At 39.8% G+C, this 22,747-nt stretch overlaps 1 protein-coding gene across 5 annotated transcripts in view; it reads left to right on the top strand.

Annotated features, from left to right (window-relative positions):
* The window catches only part of CAMTA1 (calmodulin binding transcription activator 1), a 2,204,257-nt gene that overhangs the window by 1,790,350 nt on the left and 391,160 nt on the right, over positions 1 to 22,747 (top strand). The gene's annotated exons all lie outside the window — the stretch shown is intronic.

The raw sequence follows: 22,747 nt of genomic DNA, 5'->3' as shown, positions 1-22,747 counted from the left end.
TTACAAGGTCCCAGTGTATGGTAACACTAGGGAGTGGACCTAAGTAAAGGCAAATGAACCATAGTTTTCATATAATATGATTAACAAGAAGAAGCTGGCGGTGAAATACGCATCGGGGTGAGGGGACGCCAGGAGCGCCACTGCAATCTAATTGGTAATTATGCTTTGTTACTGTTTACCCTCATAATATGCTTTAGGTTGCATTCTCTAGATTATTGTTAATAATGTGCTAGTAAAAAGATGATACGTTTTTTGCAACAAATATATACTAAGCCACTCTACCAAACACCAAGGTATACCCATCAGAGCAGTCTAGTTGCAGTGCTGCCTAGTCTGAGCCAAAGGAAGGAGGCCTGTGAGATACCTTCGGAGTGGAGAATAGATAGATAGGTAGACAGATAGATAATAGATAGATATTAGATATTAGATATATAGATATTATATATATATTATATAGATATTCTATAGATATTAGATATATATTAGTTACATAGACATAAACAGACATGCAGATAGATTTTGTTTAACACTATCTCATATCTATCTATCTATCTATCTATCTATCTATCTATCTATCTATCTATCTATTATCTATCTATCTAGCTCATATCTGTCTATCAAGCAGCTATCTATCTATCTATCTAATATCTATCTATTTATCTACACTGATAAGCAAAAGGGTAGCAATGTTTTGAACTTTTGAATTTCAGGCTCCATATTTCACCATCTACTACAAGTTTGATCATGAGACTACCATCATGTTATAGACAATCATCTTGGCGATCTCATACATAAATTTGACTTACAACATATTTAGTTTATGACAAGTTATGCAGATTAATAATAATAATAATTATCTTTATTTATATAGCGCCAACATATTCCGCAGCGCTTTACAGTTTAACAGTTCCAAACACAAGTCAGAAGTAAAAACGTTAACAATACAATAATTAAAGCAAAATAAGATGACCCTGCTCGTGAGAGCTTACAATCTACAATGAGGTGGGGGAGATACAAAGTACAGGTGTGTATTCACAATGGTGTATTTACAATGATGGTCCAGCCATCTTGAGGGATGGATGGAGATAGTGAATGGGCCACACACGCACACTTACACATAGAATGACTGTGATTAGTGAACATGAACATGAACAAATGTGTTTTGAGGGAGCGCCTGAAACTATGCAAATTGTGGATAGTCCTAATATCTTGGGGTAGAGCATTCCAGAGAATTGGCGCAGCGCGGGAGAAGTCTTGGAGTCGGGAGGGGGAGGTACGGATTAGTGCAGAGGTTAGTCGAAAGTCTTTTGCAGAGCGCAGCGGTCGGTTAGGCCAATAGACAGAAATGAAGAGGAGATGTAGGGGGGTGCCGCACTGTGGAGAGCTTTGTGGGTGAGAACAAGTACTTTGAATTGGATCCTATAATGAATGGGCAGTCAATGTAAGGACTGGCGAAGAGCGGCATGTCCAAGTACCGATTAGCCAGATGGACGATCCTGGCCGCTGCATTAGGTAAGGACTATAGAGGTGATAGTCGAGTAACGGGGAGGCCAATTAATAGAGCATTGCAGTAATCCAGGCGGGAGTGGATCAATGCTACAGTGAGGGTTTTTGTTGTTTCCATGGTGAGAAATGGGCGGATTCTAGAGATGTTCTTTAGGTGTAAGCGGCAAGAGATTGTATATGGGATGTGAAGGAGAGATTGGTGTCAAACATAACACCCAGACAGCATATCTGCTGCTGGGGTGTTATTGTGGTACCACCCACGGAGAGGGATATGTCAGATTTAGGGAGGTTAGTAGACGGCGAGAGCAGAAGAAGTTCAGTTTTGGAGAGGTTGAGTTTCAGATAGAGAGCAGACATGATGTTGGAGACTGCGGACAGACAGTCACTGGCGTTCTGTAGTACAGCCGGGGAAAGGTCGGGGAATTACGTATATAGTTGTGTGTCATCAGCATAAAGATGGTACTGAAAGCCAAATCTGCTGATGGTCTGTCCAATTGGGTCCATGTAGAGAGAGAAGAGAAGGGGGCCAAGGACTGAGCCCTGAGGTACCCCGACAGCTATAGGAAAAGGAGATGATGTGGAGCCAGAGAACAAAACACTGATGATTCTCATCATGTCACCGCATTAATACTGTTTTGGTCCTAAAAATCTAAATTTTAATTTGTATTATTTTGCTAGTATTTTGTAAATCCATCTTTGGCTTTCAGCACTGCCTGAATCCTTCTGTCTCAACCAAAATTTGATCCCAGGTCTCTGCTACACGTTCCCAAACTTGGTGCATACTGGTCGCCTCACTTGGGTATGTCTACTGTGTTTTTTTCAACTCTACCCACCATTTCTTCACCAATCTCGATATATGCTTCTGGTCGTTGTCCTGCTGGAACACTATGTCATCCTTTTCATACTCATAGTACTCGAGGGTACAAAGTAAGTTGTTTTTTATGATACACACATATAGCTCAATATTGAGACCACCATCAATCCTGGTCAGGTATCCAACGCCTTTGGCTGTGAAACAACCCCATATCATCAGGCTTCCTCCGCCAAACTTCACAGTTCCTTCAATTTCTCGATCCATTGGCCCCTTTTTCCCTTGTTTTTTCCAGACCCATTTGCACCCATCAGAGCCTAGCCTTTCAGGTCATCGCTCCACATCACCCATTTCCGATCTTCTAATATCTACTTTTCATACTTTTTTGCACACTCAAGCCTCATGACAGTATTGAAGCCAAGGCTTCTTCACCTTTTTTCGGCCACCATTCCAGACTTGTGTAATGTGTGTCACACGGTGCGTACATGGACGTCTGTGATTTCACTATTATGAAGCATACGAGCCACCTCCACTCCCGTGTTTGTCGTGCCAGAACTAATAGACTTTGTGAGGAGCTGACTTGCTGACTCCGATATTTTACCTAGACGTCCACCTCTTGGCTTTTTGAAGGGATGGACGGACTTCATTTCATATCCTTCCACCTGTCATGGTGCTCACATGATACAGTTTGGCAATTTTCTTGGCTGAGAGACCACTATCAATGAGCTGGATGATGCTGTTTCTCTTTTCTTGGGAAATTTTCATAGCTGCTCCTTGATCTGAACCAGTGACCTTTCACTTGGGAACCAACCTAATAACACACTGAGCTATTAGGGAATGTGAGAACAGGTTGTGATTTGTAGTATACGGGAAGAAAACGAATTTTCCACCACCAGGAGCAAAACAGTCACAATACAGTGACATGATGAGAATCTGCATAACTAATCATATGCTAAATAGTTACAGGTCACATTTATGTATGAGATAGCCGAGATGATTGTCTATAAAATGATGGTAGTCACAGGTCAGGATCAATGCAGTAGTGGATGGTGAGATATGAAGCCTGAAAGTCAGAAGTTCAAAACACTGTTACCCTTTATTTCGTCACGTCTATCTATCTATCTATCTATCTATCTATCTATCTATCTATCTATCTATTTATCATCTATCTATCATCTATCTATCTATTATATATCTATTATCTATCTATCAATATCTCTATCTATTATCTTTCTATTATCTATCATCTATTTATCTCATATCTATATGTCTATTATCTATCTTCTATCTGTTATCTATCTATCTATTATCTATCTTATATCTATTATCTATCATCTATCTATTTTATAACCATTGTCTATCTATCTATCTATTATCTATTTATCTCAGATTAAGATGATAGATGATAGATAGATATGACATAGTTATTTAGATATTAGATAGAGATAGATATAAACGTAATTCTGTATACTGTATAAGTCACAGTTCAAGTTATTTTCTTTTTTTTATTAACCCTTTCTCGCCTGTACCAGCCCCTCATTAACCCTTTGTCTGGACACTGGTGGATGAATCTCTGGAAGGGTAACGTGCCTTCGTCTGGTACTTTTTATTTCCCTTCCTCCTGGTTGTAGGAAACATTGAAGTCCATGTCTATCCCACTTCAAAAAGATCACCCAGGGGGTCATAAATCCAATATCATTTCATTGACTTCCCAATAAAATCTAGCAGAAGAGGGCACATGATATCACACCCCTGGGCCCTCTGCGTGTTTCGCGAGCTTCATACATGTATTATTTATGCTCACATGTATGCTGAGGCTATTGATGTTCACCATTGTACCACATCATGTAGTGGTTACACAAGGACATGACAGATATCTGCTGACTGAGGCAGTGAATTGCTACATAAACTATGAAGCCAGTTTACAGCCTTAAGGATCCTGGCTGTGCTCAGTGTGTGTATGCAGCGGTGTGTACGGTATATCATATGTGCACGAGCACAGAGTACTTATGGTGCTGGTATTGGGGAAGCAATAAAGTCAGGGAGAGAATTACAGATGGGTTGTAGCTTCTCTGCTGACACAGCATTAAGTAATATTATTATAGGCCACCGACATCAACTAGCTCCGGGGTAATTAGCCCTAATTTAAAGGTACAGTAATTAGTTCTCATGACTTTCGATTTGCTTCTGTAAACCTAAGGGACTACCTGTCATGAATGACTCGATCTATAGGGGATGTGGGTAGGAATACAAGATCAGTCACAAAATGAAGACAGACAATTCAATCTGTCCAATTGTGGATTTAGCTAATTGATGCATTGTGTCCACTTAGGACGTCTATCCGTTGATTATACTGGGACTAGTGATGTCATCACTGCAGAGGTGGTGATGTCACTGATTGTAACAGAAACTGATTTTTTTCACTGGCACAAGGTGATGGTCACCACATTGGTATATATGTATGTGGGAAAGCTATTAAGCAATGTAGTGTGACTTACAAGACAATGGTGAAGACCAGCAACTGGAAAGCTTGATACTGAGAAGACCCTGGTGGACCTATCTAGGCTTGCATAAGATCAATCTTCCTGCAGATAGATCATTCATCAAGTCGCCATGGCTCGAGATCGAGCCGGAGGCAGTTAAATAATAAGTATGGCTTACAAGACTAATACGAAGACCAGCAACCCGATGGCTTGATACTATCAAGACGATGGTGGAGAAGACCCTGGTGGACCTACTGTATCTAGACTTGCACATGATCAATCTTCCTACAGAGCGTCCATCCATCAAGTCTCCATGACTCAAGATCGAGCCAAAGGACGTTAAATGATAAGTATGGCTTACAATTGCTTTATGTAGATGGTTTTCTTTAGGTTGAAGCTCCTGGATCCTGTTATAAGAGATTCAATTTACAAGGCCTTGAAGCTGTAGAGTGAATATTTCGGGGACTGGTACCAATGCTCCTCCAGGGTCCCCTAGACTATAGGATGGGGTTATGTAGTAATCCTACAAAAAGAAACACACCAGTTATTTAGTGTATACCATCACTGTTATTTTCTGTAGTCATTTGTGTGACCTGAGTCTCTCCAACTACAAGTCTCAGCATACCACATTAGCCTAGAACTTTTGTTCCTGCAGGAACCAGTATCACATGAATGACTTGGAGGTCTTTGTGAAATAATGTAAAAAAAAACGCTACTTTTGCACCACCTACAGTTAAAGGACCAGTTGCTGTTCAGGGCAGCAGCCTAATCTAAAAATCATTAGACTAGTGGTTACCTGCATAGGTAGCATAAGGCTGGGGTTATACATCGATTGTGGACATGACGCATGCCACTGTTATATCACACTGTAATGCAGAAGTCACACTGTAACCCACAAGGTATTGCAACACAACAAGCAACTCGCAAAAAGTCAGAATCACTTAGATTTTTTACCACTTGCTTGTCATAGCGACCATACATTATGGACCACTAAGTAATCCCATTCATCTGCATTGTATGATGTAGCAGCAGCACGAACCAATCTCTGACTTATGTCACCGTCAAAATCACCATCTCACCCCAAAATTAAAGAGAACCTGCTACTTTAGAAAATGCTATTAAATAGCAGATATAATGTTAATCTGCAGGTAAATAGCATTCCACTATTTAGCCACCTTACTGGAAGGGCGGCTAATGATGATTTTATTTCCTCCCAGGAGCCGCCAGCTTTCAGTCATGGGGGCAGTGCACAGAGTAGCCTGATCATTGCTCTCAGGAATGTGCTGTAAACACACCCTGGTACTTTGACTGACAGTTCACTCTGCACACACCTGTTGCAGAGTGAATCGTCACTCAAACTGTCATTGCTCACAGTGCTAAGAGCAATGACAGAAATTGCTCCGTGCACGCCCCCATGACTGAAAGCCGGCTGCAATTTTTTCTCTGTAGCAGCACTTTCAGTAAGGCAAAGTAAGTCGTCAAGGTAAATAGCATTTTCCTAGGTGACCACTTCCCTTTAACCCCTTTTATCATTATTCTTAAATTTTAGTTGCAGTTTTGCATAATTAAAGCATTCCCCAAGACTGGAGCAGCTCATTAATGACTTTGATTGTTGTGTATTAGGGGTATTAATGCATATTTTCCAGAGTAGGTGTATTTGGGGTCGGGCGAGGTGGTTATGACACCTGTCAGTCACTAAATTGTCCACAGTCACTTCTTTCTCTCTGAGTATCACTTTATATGTGCTTAGACAAGTAGACGCACGCTCATAGAACAAGCTATGAAAGAGGCAATTGCCATCTTACAAGAAATAATACAAGCAAACAAGGCTCCAGAAATGACTGTTATTTTTCCTTCCAGACTGATGAATGGACCTGCTGATCCACATTACAATATGCACAGATCCAACAGGTGGAGGAAAAAAAGAATAAAATTAGAACATTTCCACAGTGATTATGTGTGATGTCAGTGCATATATACGCGGGGACATTGTTACATTGTGTCTAGATCTATCCTCATGTTTTAAAAATACTACAAAAGCAGAGTCATAAGATATTAAAAAGAAAATAAGGTTCAATTCCAAACGTGCGCTGTCTAGAAATAGGAGATTTGTGGATTACTAGCGCCACCTGCTGATATAGTATAAAACTGCATCCGTTAGAGGTTTATACTATTTATATTTAGAACATGTGGTTTATTTGTTTATCTAATAGGAGAAATTATATTGTTATTCATTCATAAGCTAGTCCCATATATGACATGTATGCAACCAGCTTAGACTCAGGGCAAAACAAACTTTTTATAACACAACAGTGATAATTCATACGATTCATGTACCGTATAAACAGCTGTTATGAAGCTAAATCACAGCAAATATCAAAAAAGTAGTGGCAAGTTATGTGTGGTCTGGAGGATCCCCTATTACTGCAGTCTGTCCACATATTCTGATGTGTTCTGTATAACAACAGTCTGGCTGTGCAGTCTGGAGTCCCTCTATAATAGCAGTCTGGATGTGCAGTCTGGAGCCACTTATAACAGCAGTCTGGATGTGTTGTCTGGAGCCCCCTTATAACTTCAGTCTGGGTGTGTAGTCTGGAGCCCCCTATAACAGCAGTCTGGATGTGTAGTCTTGAGCCCCTATGACAGTCATCTGGATGTGTAGTCTGGAGCCCCATTTAACAGCAGTCTGGATTTGTATTCTGGAGCCCCCTATAACAGAAGTCTGGATGTGCAGTCTGGAGCATCCTCTCCCACATAACAGCAGACTGGATATGTAGTCTAGAGCCCCCCTATAACAGCAGTCTGGATGTGTAGTCTGACCCAATAACAGCAGTCTGGATGTGTAGTCTGAAGCCCCCTATAACAGCAGTCTGGATGGGTAGTCTAGAGCCCCATATAACAGCAGTCTGGATGTGTAGTCTAGAGCCCACCTATAACAGCAGTCTGGATGTGTAGTCTGGAGCCCCCTATAGCAGCAATTGGGATGTGTAGTCTGGAGCCCCCTACAACAACAGTCTTGATGTGTAGTCTGGAGCCCCCAATAAAAGCAGTCTGGATGTGTAGCTGGAGCCCCTTATAACAGCAGTCTGGATGTGTAGTCTGGAGCCCCCTATAACAGCAGTCTGGAGGTGTAGTCTGGAGCCCCCTATAACAGCCGTCTGGATGTGTAGTCTGGAGCCCCCTATAACAGCAGTTATGCTGTATAGTATGGAGTCCCCTATAACAGCAATCTGGATGTGTAGCTGGAGCCCCTTATAACAGCAGTCTGGATGTGTAGTCTGGAGCCCCCTATATCAGCAGTAGGGATGTGTAGCTGGAGCCCCGTATAACAGCAACCTGGGTGTGTAGTCTGGAGCCCCCTATAACAATAGTCGGGATGTGTAGTCTAGAGCCCCCTATAAAAGCAGTCTGAATGTGTAGCTGGGGCCCCCTATAACAGCATTCTGGAGGTGTAGTCTGGAGCCCTCTATAAAAGTAGTCTGAATGTGTAGTCTGGAGCCCCCTTTAACAGCAGTCTGGAGGTGTAGTCTGGAGCCCTCTATAACAGTAGTCTGGATGTGTAGTCTGGAGCCCCCTATAACAGCAGTCTGGAGGTGTAGTTTAGAGCCCCCTATAACAGCAGTCTGGATGTGTAGTCTGGAGCCCCTATAACAGCATTCTGGAGGTGTAGTCTGGAGCCCTCTATAACAGTAGTCTGGATGTGTAGTCTGGAGCCCCATATAACAGCAGTCTGGAGGTGTAGTCTGGAGTCCGCTATAACAGTAGTCTGGATGTGTAGTCTGGAGCCCCCTATAACAGCAGTCTGGAGGTGTAGTTTAGAGCCCCCTATAACAGCAGTCTGGAGGTGTAGTCTGTTGCCCCCTATAACAGCAGTCTGGATGTGTAGTCTGGAGCCCCCTATAACAGCAGTCTGGATGTGTAGCTGGAGCCCCCTATAACAGCAGTCTGGAGGTGTAGTTTAGAGCCCCCTATAAAAGCAGTCTGGAGGTGTAGTCTGTAGCCCCCTATAACAGCAGTCTGGATGTGTAGTCTGGAGCCCCCTATAACAGCAGTCTGGATGTGTAGCTGGAGCCCCCTATAACAGCAGTCTGGAGGTGTAGTTTAGAGCCCCCTATAACAGCAGTCTGGAGGTGTAGTCTGTAGCCCCCTATAACAGCAGTCTGGATGTGTAGTCTGGAGCCCCCTATAACAGCAGTCTGGATGTGTAGCTGGAGCCCCCTATAACAGCAGTCTGGAGGTGTAGTTTAGAGCCCCCTATAACAGCAGTCTGGAGGTGTAGTCTGTAGCCCCCTATAACAGCAGTCTGGATGTGTAGTCTGGAGCCCCCTCTAACAGCAGTCTGGATGTGTAGCTGGAGCCCCCTATAACAGCAGTCTGGAGGTGTAGTCTGGAGCCCCTTATAGCAGCAGCTTGGATGTGGATGTTGAACTATCGCGAGACATATAGCCACGGGAACTCGAGTATTGTTTCTGAGCACACCGAAAATACTTGATTAGGACATAAACGTGCTTTGATAATGCCTCATCATCACTAATTAGAAAGAATCCAAAAGCCAATGTTATTGATGAACCTTATGGTTTACTGGACACATATTTAGTAGTGTGGTACTCTCTTCCACAGCTCCACACATGAGGTGTGTCTTAGCCCAAAGTGTTATACATTGCTCACAAAAGTCCAAACAGTGCCTCCACCATACCATGCTATGGCGGCATATATAAAGCTAAAAATACAGGACATTGCTTAGTGGGGCAACACCTTGTAATATAAGCATGACAGTGATTGGCGTTAGATGTTCAAGTGCTCACCTTGCTATGCCTTATTTTGAGCACAACATCCGTTAATGCCTCTACTCTATATATAATGAGTGGCTGACAGACCTCCTTCTCCTCCCGAGAGACCTTTCAAGATCGGTTGAACTCCCTGTGGTAAGTATATCAATAATAGAGGTAATCAATGGTCAACTCATCAGTCCGAAACCTGTTGTAAGGATTTATTTTTAGTTCGTCGGTAAGAGACATGCAACGCGTTTTGGAAAGAAATCGACCCCTTCTTCAAATGCAAACACTGATGGCAGCGTTTGGACCTGACAAAAGGTGGCAGGGGGTTGGACCAGATGACCCAGGAGGTCCCTTCCAACTCTACCATTCTATGATTCTATGATCTCCAAAAGTGACCCCTTCATTTTGTACAAACACCAATAACAATGTTTGTATCTGGTGAAAGGTGCAATTTATGCCCGAAACGCGTTGTATGCCGATTTTCTTTAAATAAAGAATAGTATATCATAATCATTTCCACTACTTTATCCAGGATGTAGAGTTATGCTTGCTCTGCTTCCAGAATTAGCATCAGTGAGTGGATACAACAGACATCTTTAGTTTGACCTAATTGAAGCCCCGGGATCTCCCATTGTCTTAATTGACCGGTCTTCCAATCTACTGTCATGTGAAGTTATATCCTCTTTGTTTTTAGCATCGCACTATAATAAAGAACCCGGCATTAAAGTGTCTTTGTTGCTCTGTGTTAGGATTCAGTTCATTATACAAAGTAGTTATTAACTATAGGGCCCTATAATAAGTTCTTTTATGCAAGAATAAATACCTAGTAATCCTGGGAAAAGCTGCCGGTTGGAGAGTCTGGCACACTGCTGAGATTTACACCAGGGATAATGAACGGGAAGATGGGAAAAGATCTCAATATGCTCGAGGTTAAATCATACGAGACTGGTGATGATGCCACAAAAACGAGGTAATGTTATGATTGGCACCAAGTCAATGCAAATTGCCAGATAATTACTGAGAAAAAGTCAGATTTGCAAATGAAGCCGTTCAGATGTGTGACACTTGCAATTTCCCAGAAAGATACTTGCAAACTCTCAGCACTGGGGCAAGAAACATAAAATTTGATATTTCTGGCTAATTCAAGTAGTACAAGAGGTGTCTGGTCCGTAAAGGGATACGTGCATTACGTTTTATTGAAAAAAAAAAAATTCTAGGTTAAAAATACATATTTTTGGGAAGTTTGGCATAAGCAGTTTATTTTTGGCACGCATATTTTGGCAACTTTATTTTTCAATTATTTAATTATTATCCAAGTTTTATATGGGGGATATTATTTTCAATGGATGCTTTACCACCTTCAGGAATTTTTTTTCTAGATTTTTAAATATTATTTTCAGATATTTATTTATTTGGGGTCGATGAAGAAAGGTTGGATGTGTCAATTTGTATATGTAATGGGGATTTTTGTACAGCAATTTTTTAGGCTTCCTTGATATAAAATGCGTCAAACTTTGCAGCTTCCTTATTGGTCATTTTCTCTTTTTACTCCATTAATTTCTCCTGCGGTGGCCACTACTGGACATCTGCAGTATTACATGCACTCAGTCCTCCAGATATTTGATCTTTGTGCTCTCCATTCTGGTTCCGAGAGCCAGGTTCAGAACAGGAGATCCCAAGCTTTGGCACCCATAGAGCAGTTATTTCTGCTTTTTATTTTTTTCCTAATATGCAGTGAACTCTGCCCCATTTGGCTTCATAAGATCCTATTTTTGCCTCTAAATGCATATTTATTAATTTTAGACCAAATAAATTTGATAAGCAAAACTCACAGATTGCCGTTTCCTACATAATTGAGTAAGTAAACAGAAGTAATCAATCACTCATATAACAAATGGTGAATATTAATTCTCTCTGTGACAATTATTCATGTGAAGCCAAAAGATCATTGTCAGCTCTGGTGGGGGGAGGGGAGATCATAATGATCATATCATATGCCTTCGCTCCATTTATAGATTACGGTATATGTCTTCCATATGAAATTGCTAGCTCCTCAGCATAGGGAACTCATTGATGCTTCATATGTTATGTGATTGCATGGAAATGATGGAGATAATAGCGAAGGTGGTAGAAACGGTCCCAGAGTGGTCTCTCCGGACAGAGACTATCACACAGTAGGAGAACAGAGTTTTTAATCCCCTTCCCCGTTTGCAGCCAGTTTTCAAGGGTTTTTTCCTATCTCAACTTTTTTCTCCCTTTCTCTATACAACCATAACTATGTTTTATTTTTCCATCGATATAAACATATCGGGGGTTTCTTTTTTTGCAAGATAAGTTGAAGTTTTAATAAAACAATTTGTTTTCCCATAGAATCTAATGGAAAATATTTTTACAAAAGTGCAGTAAATTTGACAAAATAAATATCACTTCTGCCTTTGTTTTTTGAGTTTTGTTTTTACAGCATTTATTGTATGGTACAAAACAACCTGGCAACGTGAGTTAGGATGATACTAAAAATATATTTATTTACTTATTTACTTACTTATTTTAGTGGTGCAAAAAATTGTGGGTTCTGTCTCAAACTTTTGAGACCCATAACTTTTTTTTCTTTTTTCGTCAGTTTAACTGTGCTCTCGTTATTTTTTGTGGGGAAACCTGATGCTTTTATTGATACAATTTAACAGTAAATATGGTGTTTTGATAACTTTTTAATTACATTCCTTTGCAAAGAAGCAGCAAATGAAATACAGAAATTCTGACATTTTGAATATTTTTGCTTTACAGTGTTTATTATAATGGTGAAAAAGGTTATATTTTGATAGATTAGACTTTTACAGATAAGCAATATCTAACTACTATCTATATATTATCTATTATCTATCTATCTATCTATCTATTATCTATCATCTATTATCTCTCTATTATCTATCTATCTATCTATTATCTCTCTATTATCTATCTATCTATTTATCTGTCTATTATCTGTCTATTATCTATCTATCTCTCTATATATCTTTATCTTACTTCATTTTTAATAAGGGGATGTGACCTGTAATTCTAATTTTTAAGATGTTTTAGAGATTGACTGCAGCATTTAAAGGGGTAGATTCATTAACTTTTGTTAAAGACAAGATACTTCTTTTCCACTATAATTTGCTAAATAAATCTTGCCAAATCAGTGATTTTCTGGATTTGTTTTGTCATTTTAACTCTCATAGATGTAGTCTACCTATGATGTCAATTACAGGCCTCTCTCATCTTTTTAAGTGGAAGAACTTGCACATTTGGTGGCTGACTAAATACTTTTTTCCCCACTGTAACTACTATAATACTAATCCTATGTACAAAACCATAACTACTATAATAATGTTCATATGTACAAAACTATGACTATTATAATACTGTCCATATGTACTAGAACATAACGACTATACATAACTACTATAATACTGCTCCTATATACAAGAATATAACTACTATAATACTGCTCCTATGTACAATACTATAACTACTAAAATACTGCTCCTATATACAAGAATATAACTACTATAATACTGCTCCTATGTACAATACTATAACTACTAAAATACTGCTCCTATATACAAGAAGGTAACTACTATAATACTGCCCCTATATACAAGAATATAACTACTATAATACTGCCCCTATGTACAAGAATATAACTACTATAATACTGCTCCTATGTACAATACTATAACTACTAAAATACTGCCTCCTATATACAAGAATGTAACTACTATAATACTGCCCCTATGTACAAGAAGATAACTACTATAATACTGCTCCTATGTACAAGAATATAACTACTATAATACTGCCCCTATGTACAAGAATATAACTACTATAATACTGCTCCTATGTACAATACTATAACTACTAAAATACTGCTCCTATATACAAGAATGTAACTACTATAATACTGCCCCTATGTACAAGAATATAACTACTATAATACTGCTCTTATGTACAAGAATATAACTACTATAATACTGCCCCTATGTACAAGAATGTAACTACTATAATACTGCCCCTATGTACAAGAATATAACTACTATAATACTGCCCCCATATACAAGAATATAACCTCACTAACATGATCATTCCAGCCCTAACCCATCTCTTCAACCTATCCCTAACTTCTGGTACCTTTCCCTCTGCCTTCAAACATGCCAGCATAACACCCATCCTGAAAAAATGAAACCTTGACCCAACTGCTATGCCCAGCTATCTCCCCATATCTGTTGGAGTCCCCCAAGGCTCTGTCCTGGGGCCCCTACTTTTTTCCATCTATACTCTTGGCCTAGGACAACTCATAAAGTCCCATGGCTTCCAGTACCACCTGTATGCAGATGACACTCAGATCTACCTCTCTGGCCCAGATGTCACCTCTCTGCTGTCCAGAATCCCGAAGTGTCTATCAGCCATATCCTCCTTTTTCACCTCACGCTTCCTAAAACTCAACGTAGACAAAACTGAACTCATTATCTTTCCTCCATCTCACGTATCTTCCCTAACCAATCTATCTGTTATGGTAAACAGCATCACGCTCTCCCGCACCTGAAATCCGCTGCCTCGGAGTAACTCTCGACTCTGCCCTGTCCTTCAAACCACACGTCCAATCTCTTGCCAACGCCTGTCGGCTCCAACTCAAAAATATTTCCAGAATCCGTCCCTTCCTCAGTCCTCAATCTACTAAATCTCTTGTACATGCCCTCATCATCTCCTGCCTTGACTACTGCAACACTCTCCTCTGTGGCCTCCCTGCTATCTCTCTTGCACCACTCCAGTCTGTCCTCAATTCTGCTGCCCAACTAATCCACCTCTCTCCTCCCCTGTCTCCCCCCTCTGCAAATGCCTCCATTGGCTCCCAATTCCCCAACCAATCCAGTTCAAACTAGTAATGCTGACCTACAAAGCCATCCACAACCTTTACCCTCCCTATATCTCTGAACTAATCTCCCAATATCTTCCCTCATGTAATCTTCAATCATCCCAAGACCTCCTATTCTCCTCCACATTTATTCGTTCCTCACACAACCGCCTCCAAGATTTCTCCTGAATATCCCCTATCCTCTGGAATGCCATGCCTCAACACGTCCGATTATCCACCACCCTCGGATCCTTCAGACGGAACCTGAAAACCCATCTTTTCAGGAAAGCTTACAGCCTGCAATGACCATTCTGCCCCCTCACCACCGCCTGAGATGCCGCCTCATCACCACCAGAGCTGCTGCACCCCCTGACCTTCTGTCTCTTCCCCACTATCCCGTAGAATGTAAGTCCGCAAGGACAGGGTCCTCTCCCCTCTGTACCAGTCTGTCATTGTAAATTTGTTTACTGTTAACGATATCTATAAATTTGTATGTAACCCCCTTCTCATGTACAGCACCACGGAATTAATGACGCTATATAAATAAATAAATAATAATAATAATAAATAACTACTATAATACTGCCTACAGTGTACAAGAATATAACAACTATAATACCGCCCCTATATACAAGAATATAACTACTAGAATACTGCCCCTATATAAAAGAATATAACTACTATAATATTGCCTACAGTGTACAAGAATATAACTACTATACCGCCCCTATATGCAAGAATATAACTACTATAATACTGCCTCTGTTTACAAGAATATAACTACTATAATACTGCCCCTATGTACAAGAATATAACTACTATAATACTGCCCCCTATGTACAAGAATATACATAACTACTATAATACTGCCTACAGTGTACAAAAATATAACAACTATAATACCACCCCTATATACAAGAATATAACTACTATAATACTGCCCCTATATAAAAGAATATAACTACTATAATACTGCCCTTATATACAAGAATATAACTACTATAATACTGCCTACAGTGTACAAGAATATAACTACTATAATACCGCCCCATATACAAGAATATAACTACTATAATACTGCTCCTATGTACAAGACTATAACTACTAAAATACTGCTCCTCTAAACAAGAATGTAACTACTATAATACTGCCCCTATGTACAAGAATATAACTACTATAATACTGCTCCTATGTACAATACTATAACTACTAAAATACTGCTCCTATATACAAGAATGTAACTACTATAATACTGCTCCTATGTACAAGAATATAACTACTATAATACTGCTCCCTATGTACAAGAATATAACTGCTATAATACTGCTCCTATGTACAAGAATATAACTACTATAATACTGCTCCCTATGTACAAGAATATAACTACTATAATACTGCTCCTATGTACAAGAATATAACTACTATAATACTGCTCCCTATGTACAAGAATATAACTACTATAATACTGCTCCTATGTACAAGAATATAACTACTATAATACTGCCCCTATGTACAAGAATAGAACTACTATAATACTGCCTCCTATGTACAAGAATATAACTACTATAATACTGCCCCTATATACAAGAATATAACTACTATAATACTGCCTCCTATGTACAAGAATATAACTACTATAATACTGCTCCTATGTACAAGAATATAACTACTATAATACTGCCCCTATGTACAAGAATATAACTACTATAATACTGCCTACAGTGTACAAGAATATAACTACTATAATACTGCCCCTATATACAAGAATATAACTACTATAATACTGCCTCCTATGTACAAGAATATAACTACTATAATACTGCTCCTATGTACAAGAATATAACTACTATAACACTGCCCCTATGTACAAGAATATAACTACTATAATACTGCCTACAGTGTACAACAATATAACTACTATATTACTGCTTGTATGGATAAAAAGTTTGATATTTTTGACATCTGATTAAAATTTCTCTTTAAGTATGTGCCTTACTTTTTATAACAACATTGTCTGTGTTTTGTGTAAAAATAACAGTGTGCTCCTGAGTCAGCAATCTTGTTTCTGACCTAAAAATACTCAAGACTCTGTATAGAAACATCTGACAGATTTCTGTCTCCATTTCACAGTTTTCCTCCAATTGATATAAGTGCCTGCCATTTGGTTTATTGCCGGTGCAGCCTCATGGAATTTATTTGCATGTGGATACTTGGTTGCTGGATTCAGTTTAACAATGTAATGCCCTGCAGTTAAACTGTCTTTACATATGATTCTGTTATACCAAATCTTGTGCAAAACACAAGGTGCAATTTTCTTACAAATTTCCCTACACAGAAAAGCCCTGAAGCCCTGCAAGAAAATGAGCTATAAACCCTGAAGTCTGTGAAAATGCCATCCTTATCGGAGGCTTATTTACCATGTATTGTATGCGCATTGCCAATATGAAACATAACACAAAGATGATCTACTGTTAGAATTCAAGGTTTATCTATTGGACCGAAACAAATAATTTATGGGATGACCAATATTCATAGAAATGCAGTCTGTTCATTTAATAGGAACTAATGGCATTGCTGAGGCATGAGGCTCAAGACAGTCTCCATCTGTGTATTGTAAGGAAAGGCATCCATTTACATTTACTGGTTTGTAGTCATCCGGGGTTATGACTGAACCTCACTTCATAGGTGAAAGCACCAAAGGGGCATCTAAGCCTCACATGTGAGGTACAGTATTAGTGAGCGGCATTGGGGGAGAGGAGTATTACTATAACACTTATAGTATCTTACATACTGGACAGTAGTAAGTTATATTTTATTTTCTGATGGTATATTCTTACTCATAACTAGTAGAAGAAGCAGTATTATAGTAGTTACATTCTTGTGCATAGGGGGCAGTAGTATATTAGTTCTATTCTTGGACATAGAGGCAGTATTACAGTACCGGTAGTTATATTCTAGTACATAGGAGCAGTATTATAGTAGTTATATTTTTGTACATAGGGGGCAGTATTATAGTAGTTATATTCTTGTACATAGGAGCCGTATTATAGTAGTTATATTCTTGTACATAGAAGGCAGTAATATAGTAGTTATATTCTTGTACATAGGAGCAGTATTATAGTAGTTATATTTTTGTACATAGGAGACAGTATTATAGTAGCTATATATTCTTGTACATAGGAGCAGTATTATAGTAGTTATATTCTTGTACATAGGAGCAGTATTATAGTAGTTATATTCTTGTACATAGGAGCAGTATTATAGTAGTTATATTCTTGTACATATGACCAGTATTATAGTAGTTATATTCTTGTATATAGGGAGCAGTATTATAGTAGTTATATTCTTGTACATATGACCAGTATTATAGTAGTTATATTCTTGTATATAGGGAGCAGTATTATAGTAGTTTATATTCTTGTACATAGGAGCAGTATTATAGTAGTTATATTCTTGTACATAGGGGCAGTATTATAGTAGTTAATATTCTTGTATATAGGGGCAGTATTATAGTAGTTATATTCTTGTACATAGGAGCAGTATTATAGTAGTTATATTCTTGTACATATGACCAGTATTATAGTAGTTATATTCTTGTATATAGGGAGCAGTATTATAGTAGTTATATTCTTGCATATTGGAGGTAGTATTATAGTAGTTATATTCTTGCACATAGGAGCAGCATTATAGTAGTTATATTCTTGCACATTGGAGGTAGTATTATAGTAGTTATATTCTTGTACATAGCAGCAGTATTATAGTAGTTATAGTCTTTCACATAGGGGCAGTATTATAGTAGTTATATTCTTGTACATAGGGGCAGTAATATAGTAGATATATTCTTGAACATAGGGGCAGTATTATGGTAGTTATATTCTTGTACATAGGAGCAGTATTATAGTAGTTATATTCTCGTACATAAGGAGCCATATTATAGTAGTTATATTCTTGTACATACAGAGCAGTACTATAATAGTTATTAATCTTGTACATGGGGCAGTATTATAGTAGTTATATTCTTGTACATAGGTTCAGTATTATAGCAGTTATATTCTTGTACATAGGGGCAGTATTATAGTTGTTATATTATTGTACAGAGCAGTACTATAGTAGTTACATCCTTGTTCATTGGAGCTTTATTATAGTAGTTAAATTTGTGTACATAGATGGCAGTAATATATATATATATATATATATATATATATATATATATATAATGTTATACATGTGCTTTATATTGTACTACTGGTTTATATTTTCTCACTGTAAAGTCCCAGAGCTCCATCTCCCTTTGTTTATACTGTTAGGCTGCTCAGAAGATTCCATTAAATGTAGATAATGCTATTGTTCCCTCTTCTTAGTGCTATTTCTGCAAATTCAAGGTCACTTATGTTTTCAGTACTGACAAGCAACGTCAAAGCAGAACATTACCACTGTATTTTTTTTCTAAGAAATCCTACGTAAGTCTGTACAGAAGCTGTTACCTGTGTAGAGCCGGCTGCCTTATACAGCATTTCAGAATGCAACTGTATAATACAGGGGAACTGACATTATCTGGAATCTGGGTTATCACAGTTCAACCCTGCAGCTTGTTCCATGTCCAATAATGAATTTATCTATTAATTCTTGTTTAAGAACTGATTTTATTAAGGAACTAAGCAACCTAAATGAACTGAAGAAAAATGCCTTAAAGGGGTTGTTCCCTTTTAGAAAACCTTGGTGCCCAGGTGCAGTTTGTCATAAAAAACAAACCACTCTGTGTCCACCACTGAGGCTCTGTCGCTGCCACTGATATCACATTGATAGCTTGGCAGCCAATCCGTGAGCTCAGTAGCCCTGAGCGGGGTGTTCCATCAAGACAACAATTGAGCTCACTGGCTACCACATTGTTTTCGTGACACCAGCGCTGCAACAATACCCAACTCAGGGAGCAGGGCTCCATCCAGGTACGGTGCCTAAAGCACAATTTGTTTTTGTGCTTTAAACAAACTGCACCCGGGGACCTTGATTTTCTGAAAAGGGATAATGCCTGCAATATTACGGTAATTGTATTCAGCTACAAAAAATCATTGTGAAATGAATACAAAGAAAGGGATAATGAGCACAAATATAACAGAGCTGAAGATAATAGGGCAGAGTCACCTGACGACCCACAATAGATAGCAGGGGCATTACAATTGCCATCACAGAGGTGGGACCATGACCAGACATGTGTGGGTGGTGGGCACCCAGATGCCAGATCAAACTTCACCTGGATGTACGTTCTTGGATGCACATTCAGATGAAGTATATTGTGGTGCAGAGACCTGCCAGGTCCATGAGCTGCATTATACACTGCTTGACAGTCAGAGGCCAGAGGCTGACATGGAGAGCATGGTGTCATGCGTTCCTGTCATTTGCAAGCTAAAGTCATCTGGCGACTTCAGAAGAGCACAGCACACAGCGGGGGAGCGGAGGAGAGATTGGAATAATCTTTTTTTTTTATGTATTAAAGAACAGATGCAGAATGGGGGACATATACCAAGAAGGGTTCAAGAATGGGGGATATATCTACCAGGATGGGCTCGGCATGGGGAACACAGTATGTATATATGGTATTGGGGAAAATTTGTATTTGATACATTGCCGATTTTGCAAGTTTTCCCACCTACAAAGAATAGAGAAGTCTGTAGTTTTATCGTAGATACACTTCAACTGTGAGAGACAGAATCTAAAACTAAAAACCGGAACATCAAATTACATGATTCTCACATAATTAACTTGCATTTTTTGGCATGAAATAAGTATTTGATCACCTACCAACCAGCAAGAATTCTGTCTCTCACAGACCTGTTAGTTTTTCTTTAAGAAGCCCTCCTACTCTGCACTCATTTCATTACCTGTATTAATTGCACCTGTTTGAACTCGTTACCGGTATAATAGACACCTGTGCACACACGTAATCAATCACACGCCAACCTCTCCATCATGGCCAAGACCAAAACGGTGTCTAAGGACATCAGGGACTAAATTGTAGACCTGCACAAGATTGGTTACAGGAAAATAGGCAAGCAGCTTGGTGAGAAGGCAATAACTGTTGGCACAATTATTAGAAAATGTAAGAAACACAAGATGACTGTGAATTTTCCTCGGTCTGGGGCATCATGCAAGATCTGACATCACAGGGTAAGAATGATTCTGAGAAAGGTCAGGAATCAGCCCAGAACTACATGGGAGGACCTGGTCAATGACATGAAGAGAGCTGGGACCACAGTCTCAAACATTACGATTAGTAACACATTATGCTGTCATGGATTAAAATCCTGCAGGACATGCAAGGTCCCACTGGTGATTTAATTTTATACAAAAAAATGTAGAAAAGTGTCAATTCAGCTCACCACTCCTGTGTTAGAGATAAGTATCTCTGGAAACTTCCAGGATGGACAGTTTGTGGTCTGGGTGCAGTGCACGGGGTATGCACTTGGAGCGCCCATGGGAACACTCGGTACCGGGCCGGTCAGTTCTTAAAGGGGATGTCACAGCAGCAGTGACCCGGTCTGTAGCCCTGGGCGTGCAATGGAAAATGATGATTAAAGGGGAAATAAAGTTTATAAGAGTTGATTCGTAATGCCATCTGTGGTATTCGGCAAATAGGAGATGTTAGCCGACGCTACTTGAGGCGACCACTGGGGCTGATGGTGATGCAGCAAAGTTGTTACCGCTCTCCACAGGTAGAGCTAAACCCCAGGGCAGTTGTAATGAGATACGAAGGTGATGATGGTGGTTGTAGTGCAGGGCACGTGATGCAGTAAATTGGAGGACACAGCATTGTGCAGTCTTCACAGGCTTTACTCACAGTTCTGATGTTTCAATCTCCAGCCGGGGTGCTGTGTCCTTAGGGTCTGTGGTCCAGACAGCTCTCAGGTGAACTGGGGTACACAATACCAGATCCCCCTTCAGATATTCCTTTCCTGGCCATCTCACTGCACTGGCTCCCTCCTCTCCTGCCCTGCACCTTCACACACAGAGTCCCAAGCCAGCAGCCATGGATCTTGTCAGGCGACAAGCTCTCTAAGTCCCCTGGATCCTATCTGGCTGCATTTTCAGCGAATGAGTTGGATAGGGCTGCAGCACATGCAGATACTGCAACCTCCGGTTTTCTAGCCGAGTCCTTAGTTTCCCCACTAGCCTGGGGCCAGTCCCCTTCTGCAACCTGGTCCCTCCATCCGACTACGGTCGGCGTGGATGCGGGCCCCACGGGTGGACTCCTCACTACCTGTGCCCCTAGGACCCCTTCTTCCACTGAAGCAATCTTTCTGTTGTTTTCTCTTTTTCCTTTCTCTCTTTCCACTGTCTGCTGGTCCAGGAATGAGCTCCTCACTGCTCAAGTCCCCAGCACCAACTGCTGACTCACTTTCTCACTGTCACTTCCTTCAGCTCTCCCCTGCTGCTTCCTCTACCCACACCCTCTACCTAGCTCCTCCCAGGTCCTGAGAGGTATAGTGTTGATTGCAAGTGTCTGGATTCTTGGTAGTGCTCCCCCTTACCTGAGAGTGGAATACCACACCTCTGGTTGAGGTGCAGTACCTCTGTGGTGACTGAACCCTCAGGGGCACCACACACTGGTCTGGCTTCCAAGTCAAATAGCTCTTAATGGTTTTAAAGAGGATATTGTTCAGCATCAAAGGATGGTCGTTAACACTCAACCTTCAATCATATAGGAAACAAAATTGGTAGAATGTGTACATATTAAAATAAACCCATAATGCTTACCCATTTCGGGTAGAAAATTCCTTAATCATAGCTATGATCAAGATTTTTCTGTCCGAAACGCATCCTGACAATTTTTTTTATCCCATATGATTAAAGGCTAAGTTTTAGCCAATTTCTTTGGTGATGGACAACATCCCTTTTGGACTATTGAGATTAAATGTTATGGCTGATGAGAGCAGTAGGTAAAGCCAAAGATGTTAAAAGCAGGAGTCCTCTTGGAGGTTTATGCTCCGGATGGGGAGGGAACATAATGCCAATTAGAGCTACCCATTCCACAGTGCTCCCGTAATGGAAGCAGGGAAGGACAGTATGTAGACATTTATGTCAATGCTTTGAAATCACCTTTGTGAGTAAATATAACTTGTTGTAAAACATCTTTTTAAAAGTATTAGGACTTTGGATATGTCACTGTCAGCAGTCTCTACAATGAAATTTTCAATTCCGGATACAAGTCCCATTCACACACCAGGGCAATGATATATTTTATTAAAGATATTGAAACTCTTCTCAAACACCACTGACTGGG

Source organism: Dendrobates tinctorius, unplaced genomic scaffold (genome assembly GCF_039654945.1).
Source record: "Dendrobates tinctorius isolate UK_male_01 unplaced genomic scaffold, ASM3965494v1 ptg000326l, whole genome shotgun sequence".
Lineage (NCBI taxonomy): Eukaryota > Metazoa > Chordata > Amphibia > Anura > Dendrobatidae > Dendrobates > Dendrobates tinctorius.
Note: the sequence above shows the minus strand (reverse complement) of the source record. Positions and strands in the feature narration are given on the sequence as shown.